This window comes from Hippoglossus hippoglossus, chromosome 20 (assembly GCF_009819705.1).
Source record: "Hippoglossus hippoglossus isolate fHipHip1 chromosome 20, fHipHip1.pri, whole genome shotgun sequence".
Taxonomy (NCBI): domain Eukaryota; kingdom Metazoa; phylum Chordata; class Actinopteri; order Pleuronectiformes; family Pleuronectidae; genus Hippoglossus; species Hippoglossus hippoglossus.
Genome location: NC_047170.1, coordinates 20,670,142 through 20,677,641, shown reverse-complemented (window position 1 = coordinate 20,677,641; position 7,500 = coordinate 20,670,142). Strand labels below are relative to the sequence as shown.

Here is a 7,500-nt window from a genome sequence, read left to right as displayed (position 1 = left end):
TTTTTTCCTGCCTTGATAGGTGATACCTGAATGCATCGAGGTGGGCGGCCCCCCTGGAGGAGGTGGAGCCAAAAGACACTGCTAATTCTGGATTTGACTGTTGAGTGAACAGTGAGTGAACACACCCTCCATGTTCCCTGTGTTTACTGAGACCACACACACTCACAAACACACACACACACACACACACACACTGCTGCTACCCACTGAGTTTTATTTTTCATCCGTGAAACTTTTAAACTCAAAGAAAACGTCGTAGCAGCTTCTGTTCAGTTGTTTCTCCTCCTTATCTAACAGATGTAACAGATCAGCGTACGAGCACTTCCTGTCGTCCTAATGGGAACGTTAATCTACCGCTCTGTCTCCTCTCCGTCTGTCACGTTTACATTAAAGGGATCGGACTCTCCATCTTCCTGCTCCGCTGCTCTACGTCTATGCTGAGGTTCATTCGAACCCCTGACATATAAATAAGACTCTGTTTGAACCGTCTGCGAGACTTTAGTCATCTTTACCAAACTGAGTCTGGATCAATGACGTCTGGATCAGGAAATAAATAAATGCATCAGAGAACTTTTATGTAGCGTTTCCCTCCTGATCTAAATGTGGATATAATGTGTCTCAGGACTCATTCACACCTGGTTTGTTTCAGAGCTTCAGACTCTTCAGTTCAGTCTGAAGCTGAACATCAGGTGTGAAAGGTTCCTCAGAGCAGAAGAGGAGTTCTGGGTCTGGATCAAACTGAACCTGGTTCTGTTGGTTTGCAGTGAAAACACTTTGTTGGACAGTTTGGACTTTTGGACCAATCACAGGAAGTAGAGACAGAATTAAACAAGAGAGGAAGAAGAAGAAGAAGAAGAAGAAGAAGAAGAAGAAGAAGAAGAAGAAGAAGAGGAAGAAGAAGAAGAGGAAGAAGAAGAAGAAGAAGAGGAAGAGGAAGCGCCTGCAGTCTTCACCTCCGATGATAAAATGTTTGAACCAAGAGGATGTTCAGTTGGTGCATTTGAACTAGTGGAGTACTGTAGTAATGTGGAGTACTTTGGAGTACTGTAGTACTGTGGAGCACTAAAGTACTCAAACAGAAAGACTACCCCCCCACACACTGACAACAGGCCCACGTCAGACACCGTCTACAAACCAATCAAAGTCAAGTATATGTAGACTCCGCCCACGTAGGTGATGACGACAGGACATTCGTTTGTCAGACAAACTTCTTTAGTCCTTAAATTACAAAGTGAAACCAAAACAAACCAGATCAAATGAAACTGTGGAACAAACATGAAGCTTCAGACTCTCAGAGAGAAAACGTCACTAACCTATAAAGATAAATGAAAAAATAAGACAAATCTCTAAGATAATCAATAGTAAATAGATATGTATTTTCTTAATTTCTCAGGACAAACAATTGAATAAAAAATCTTATTGATCTTTAACCTCTGACCACTAGAAATGTTCATCCAGTGTTTACGTTGGTATTTTTACTTCCTTTAATGTCATTTCCTGGAGAATCTTCAAATGCTTTATGTCTCTAACTATAATAAATGATAAAAGTTCTGAAACTTTTATAGATTGGATAAATACTAAAAACCTGGAAAGGTTTTTTTAAATAATAAAAACGTAAAACATTCTAAATATAGAAACATGAACTAAATATTTCTCAACTTTTCACAACTTCTTTTAACTATATAGATCTTATATTTTTATATATGCCACAAATCCTCACTACAGCACCAAGTGTCCACCGTTGAAAATGGTGCCTGATAAATTTATTCCAGTGTTTTCATTTATGTAGTTGTTTTTTTGATAATGAGACTTTACATTTGTGGTGTTTAAGCCTTTAACTGATTGGCGGTGAATATGTTTTACCAGTTCACCACAGGAGCTTTCTTTATTCCTGTTTGCCATTAAAAGGATCAGTCCGCCCTTTCTTCTGTCACTTTAGTTTACATTAGGAGGGATCAGTGGGCTGGGTCAACCCCCCCGCCCCCCACAGACACACACACACACACACACACACACACACACACACACACACACACACACACACACACACACACACACACTACTTGTGTTTAAAACGTCTGCGTTTAAGAATCAACCTGCAGGAGTTTAAAAACATTTAACGCTCATAGTGAGGAGGGGTGTTGTGGGTTCAGTTCCCGCTGTGACTAAACGGCTTTGCTTCATGAATCCAATAAATAAATCAAGACATGGAACGAGCTCGGACTCATGTTTTTGGTTTAAAGCTCCTTCAGGGAAAGTTTCAGAGTAATTTCATGTTTTAATTTGGTGCAAATTTAAAGAGTTGGTGTAAAAAAAAACATCTGTATTACAATATAGTAAAACCCTCAGTTCACTTTACAAGGTACAAAGTCAGGAAAGAAACGCCGAGTACATTTCATAGTAATAAGCCTGTAAGGCCACACAGAGGGCGACAAAAACACTAAAACCAGGATGTTCTACAGAACAATTCACGTGATGTCGTTCTGCTCATTTAGGAGCTAGATGAAAGTGTTGGCAGTGGATCAGGACAGAAATCTGCTCCAGAGAGTCGACGCCCTGCTCAGCCTGATTGGCAGCACATGTCGATGTGTTAGTAAACACACTAAGCAGTTCAAGACGTGAAACTAAATCTGCGTAACTCTGCTAGCTGGTGAATTGTTCTGCTAAATATTCATGAGGTCACGTCTCCAGAAATGAAGCTAAAATTTCTCAGATACAAACGTCTCGTGCTGATGACGTCATTCGCAGTCACAGTCTGAGCAGAAGTGATCGTGGTATCAAGGTCCCGCCCATACACACTCTCGACCAATCCTGAGTCAGTCTCAGCTGTCAATCATGACGTCTGTTTTTTTATCATCAAATAACTGATTCAAACCAAACTGATGAGAAACACTTGAACAAACATCAGTGAGATGAGAACGAGCTGAAATGACAGAAACTTCTTTGACAAACATTTATTTAACGTCTGCATTGATTTGTTAGTTTGGTTCATGTCCCATCTGCTAACATGGAGGAGGGTTTATGACCTGTACTGCGGCCAGACACCAGGGGGCGATACTGATGATTTGGCTTTACTGTCTTGTGGTCGATCTTTACTCACAGTGGTCCTGAGTGGATGAGATGAAATCTTTCTGTAAATCTACATCCACAAACTGAAACTGTCATGAACGACTGAGCGTGTTCAGGGCTAACCCGAACCTGAACCCGAACTCGAACCAGGACCTGAACCTGAACCTGAACCTGAACCCGAACCCGAACCCTAACCCTAACCCGAACCCGAACCCGAACCCGAGTGACGTGTAGATTTGATATGTTTGTGTTCATGTGGAATCTCAGGAAAACGCAGCAGATCAGTCTCACTGCAGACGTCGGGACCATGAGTTGCTTGAACACTTTCGAGGACCGATGACAATCAAGTCTTTTTTACGTTTGAAGATATTTTTCATTTTTCGTAATATTTGTGTAAGAAAGAGGAAAAGATTCTGACATGAAAACTGTAGTCAGACTTGGAATCCAAGATAAAACATAATCATGATAATAATATGTTCCACTGGGTTTAGGGTTAGCCCTAACCCCCTCTACATGAAGAAGCTTGTTTCTCTATTTTCACTGAGAACGTTGTGACGTGTGGAATCAGTGTGTAAAACATGGTCTTTGATATATTTTCCACACTGTGTTTATGTACTGAGAATATTCGGTGGTGATTTTATTGCTGTTGCTGGAAAACTTTGCGTTAAAGAGACTATGAAGTGAAACAGTTCGTTGTAACATGTCGTGAAGATGTTTCTGTCGCGTGCTGTAGCTGGTAAATAAAACTGGACTGTGAAGTTTAAATTCAAACATGAAATCACATCAACAAGTGAGTGTGAGGACCTCGGCTCACATTTTCCTCTGTTTTTTAACACAGTGATTTTATGGCATGTTTTTCATTTTCAGACCTTGTCAACAAAGCCAGATTTCTCTCTCAGGACAATAAAGTTTTGAGCTAAATTGAAGTTGAAGTGCCAGCTCCTGACTCTCTCTGTCCGTCTGGGTTCCCAGGCCAGTTTATTTATAATGAGAGAACAGATGAGTGCTTCAGTCAAATGTCCCGGCTGCTTCAGCTCGCCGTTTGCAGACGAGCTCCTGACACGTCTGGAGATTTTGACGAGAAGTTCTGACAGGACAGAAAATAGACTTTGATCTGGAATCAAACCCGTCTAAGTGCCTAACATCATCCAGACACTTTTCTGCACAAAGACAAATCCTGTTCACGCTCGTAAACTCACTTCACCAGAGAAGCTGCCATTGATTCTAACGATTAACTCTTTTCCTTTAGTTTCTGAAAGTTTTCATGTCTCATCACACGTCAGAGATAATCACATGGTTAAAGCTCACTGCCACAGAGCGTATCCTCCACCACGCCAACACTCCCTCAGATCTCTGCAGATAAACTCTTCACTCTGGACTGAATCCACGTGATCACAGCTCACAGGTCTGTAACTTTACACCTCCAATGAAAACACATTCAAATCCAGTAGATCCTGGATCCAGTGGATTTAAATGTGCTGAGAGATCTATTGAGTGATGATCTACTAATGAAACAGAGAACTGAGGTGATGGCGTGATGGAGGGTGAAAACTACACTAGTTAAGGAGGAGAAGAAGAAGCTCCTCTTCTCATCAGGACTGTTCATCAAACAACTTCCTGTTCATCGACAACATTTAACTATCAGCCATTTCCTGCTGCGTCACACTCGCAGCACAACCAGTTTCAGCGTAAGACCAAGACGTTGAGTCATTCAGGGACAGTCCCCCCCCCCCCCCCAGTGTCGCTTCCTCCCTCGTTCCCCCCCCTCTGTTTGAACTGGACCATCACTGCCTTCCTGTCCTCCCTGATTCCGGATGTTCCTCACAGCAGAGAGGACGGAGACGCAGCGATGTCTCACTCTGACTTTGTTTCAGTGACACCGTCCACTTTGTTCTAATGATGGAAATTTGATTCATGTCACGTATCGAAGACACAAACTTCACTGTATATTTGAGCAAAATTAAAGTTTCAGTAGCACAACTCAAAAGGCTATCGAACATTCATATTTAGGTCTCAATTAGGAAGAGGTTTAACGTCGTGACAGCATTTCAATCACTGCAGATGAAAGGATTCTAAATGTTCAGTGTTACTTTGAACTTTTTCAATATCACAACTGTCCTTCATTAGTTATTTATTAACAGAAAACAATTAATTCCAGACTAGTTCATAAAACTAAATCAAAAAGCTATTGAGGATTAAATCTTATTCAGGTAATAAAGCTGTCTCTCTTGTTCTGGTAAAACAAAAACACGAAGCCTCCCCAGTGCCTGGCTGCCTATGCTGCCTAATCATATATATAGATAATATATATATATACATTTATATAAACAGATGTTTCCTGAGACGAGCATTTGTTGGGGACTATTTTCAGCAGTGGATTCATCCACATTTGGTGTCTCAGTGAGTATTTTGTGGCAGCAGGACGGTGTGTGTGTGTGTGTGTGTGTGTGTGTGTGTGTGTGTGTGTGTGTGTGTGTGTGTGTGTGTGTGTGTGTGTTCACAGTGATGAAGGAACATAGTGAGAGTGTAACAGTGACTCACTGATGTGTTTTTAAAGCTCAGAGGAGTCACACTCACAGCTTCTTCATCTCTTCAGCTTCTTGTCAGATCGTGTTTCGAGCTCTGGACACAATCTGTAGTTATTTACTATCAAGTGATTCATCTCCTCAGACATAGAACATCTTTGGCTGCCGCCAAGTGAAGCCAAACGATGTCGACCAAAACAAGCCACCGGGGATTCAAACCAGCAGCGTTATGAAGATACGGACACGACTGTAAACACGCTATTAACACGCTAAAGCCACGTCACGTCCCAATAAGAAGAGGGTGCCTTTAGAAGTAAATACAATATGTGGAAAACGTTGGAGATAAGTGACCGAAATTTAGAAGGTAGGAACAGCAGCAGAGAAAATAAAGCGAGAGGAGGAGGGGAGTCGATGCCAAGAAAAAGACGATAAGAGGAAAAAGATGAAGAGAAAGAAAAACGAGAGAGGAAAGATGCTAATTGTGGTTTATTTTCATATCAGACGACGTTTTCGTTTTTCTTTGTCTTTTCTATCCGCGGTTTTGATTGGCTGTTTCCTCTCAGTTGTCGGGGGTCAGTGAACCGCACCCCAGAGCTTGTCAGATGAGTTGCTGGTTTGAATCCCCAGACGGAGGCGGCAACAGATCCAACAATGACGGGTTTATTCAGTCTGAAGGGTAGATCGAGGTTAGGATGAGGGAGAGCGAGGCAGATGAAAGTGGATTGTGGAATGTTGCTAATGATGTGTTCAATTAAGTTCAATTAGCCTAATTGTCCTCTGTGTGTGTGTGGAGGGTGTGTGTGTGTGGGGGGGGGGGTGAAGTGGAACAGTCCAATGGATGGACAGAAAACTGTGGACAGATAGATATTGTGTCGAGCTGCTAAACGGAGGTTGACACTTCGTCTACGCCAAGAATTCAGTCGTCCCTCCGCTCCCTTACTCGCCATCTCTGTCGCCCAAAATAATTACCGAGGTCCCCGAACGCATCAGTTCTTCCAAACAAAGCACCGGACTGGCTGGGTGCAAAGAATTCTCACGGCGGGTCGTTTTTACCTCTGACATAAACAGTTTTATAATTTTGGCCACAGCGTCTTTTTTTAACTTAAACTCTGCTGAACTCTTTCAGCATCGAGTTTTGGTTCTACAGCTTCAAATGAAAACTTTATCAACACTGTCCTGCCGGCCTAACCCTGAGGACCAATACGAACAAAATGAACCAGAGTATGAACTAACTCTGTTTGCTTATCTAACGAGCATGAATGACTTTTAACATGGTGGTTTTGGAGACTTTCTGCCCCCTAGTGGCTTAAAAATCCAGAATTGCAGAAATTTTTTGGGGTTTGGTGTGTTTGTTTGAGTTGTGTAGACCTGTTGGGAGCAGAGACATTTAACTATGTACAAATGATAGAGTGTTTAATTTATGTTTAATAGTCTTTGGGTTAAAAGAGATAAAGATACGAACAGATGAGTCTGGTTTGAGTTATTTAGAAGGTTCAGGATGACACACAACAACACTCAGTCTGCCGGCTCGGACCAGGCTGACCAATCAGTGAGGCCGAGCAGCGCTACAAGAACCAGGGAAGGTCCTGAGTCTGTGTCGGGTTCTGTCAGAAGACGTCATGTTTCCAAGAGCTCCACTGATTTATCAACTATACTTCTGATTTCAGCCGATGTTTTATGAAAGTTTACAGACACCCGACTGATTAATTGAATTTGAGTTATCTTTACGATTATGACTTCTCAACAAAGTAATTAACATAAAACGATTATTATTACGTGTTTGGTTTTGTCTTGCCTTACACTCGGGGCAAAGCGGCTGCGGAACGGCTTGCTTTTAATTTCTGCATCTATATAAACAGATAAGAGCCGTCACACCGGCTGCGTTCAGCTGCGGTTCAGCCGGCGT

General features: G+C 42.0%; 1 protein-coding gene and 1 long non-coding RNA gene across 2 annotated transcripts in view; one reads left to right on the top strand and one right to left on the bottom strand.

Annotated features, from left to right (window-relative positions):
- The window catches only part of inhbaa (inhibin subunit beta Aa), a 16,108-nt gene that overhangs the window by 5,045 nt on the left and 3,563 nt on the right, over positions 1-7,500 (bottom strand). The window lies entirely within an intron of this gene.
- The window catches only part of LOC117753910, a 19,627-nt gene continuing 12,807 nt past the window's right edge, over positions 681-7,500 (top strand). Inside the window, exons 1-2 of the long non-coding RNA XR_004612324.1 lie at positions 681-691; positions 983-985. This is a non-coding gene — a long non-coding RNA (uncharacterized LOC117753910). The remainder of the gene's footprint in view (positions 692-982; positions 986-7,500) is intronic.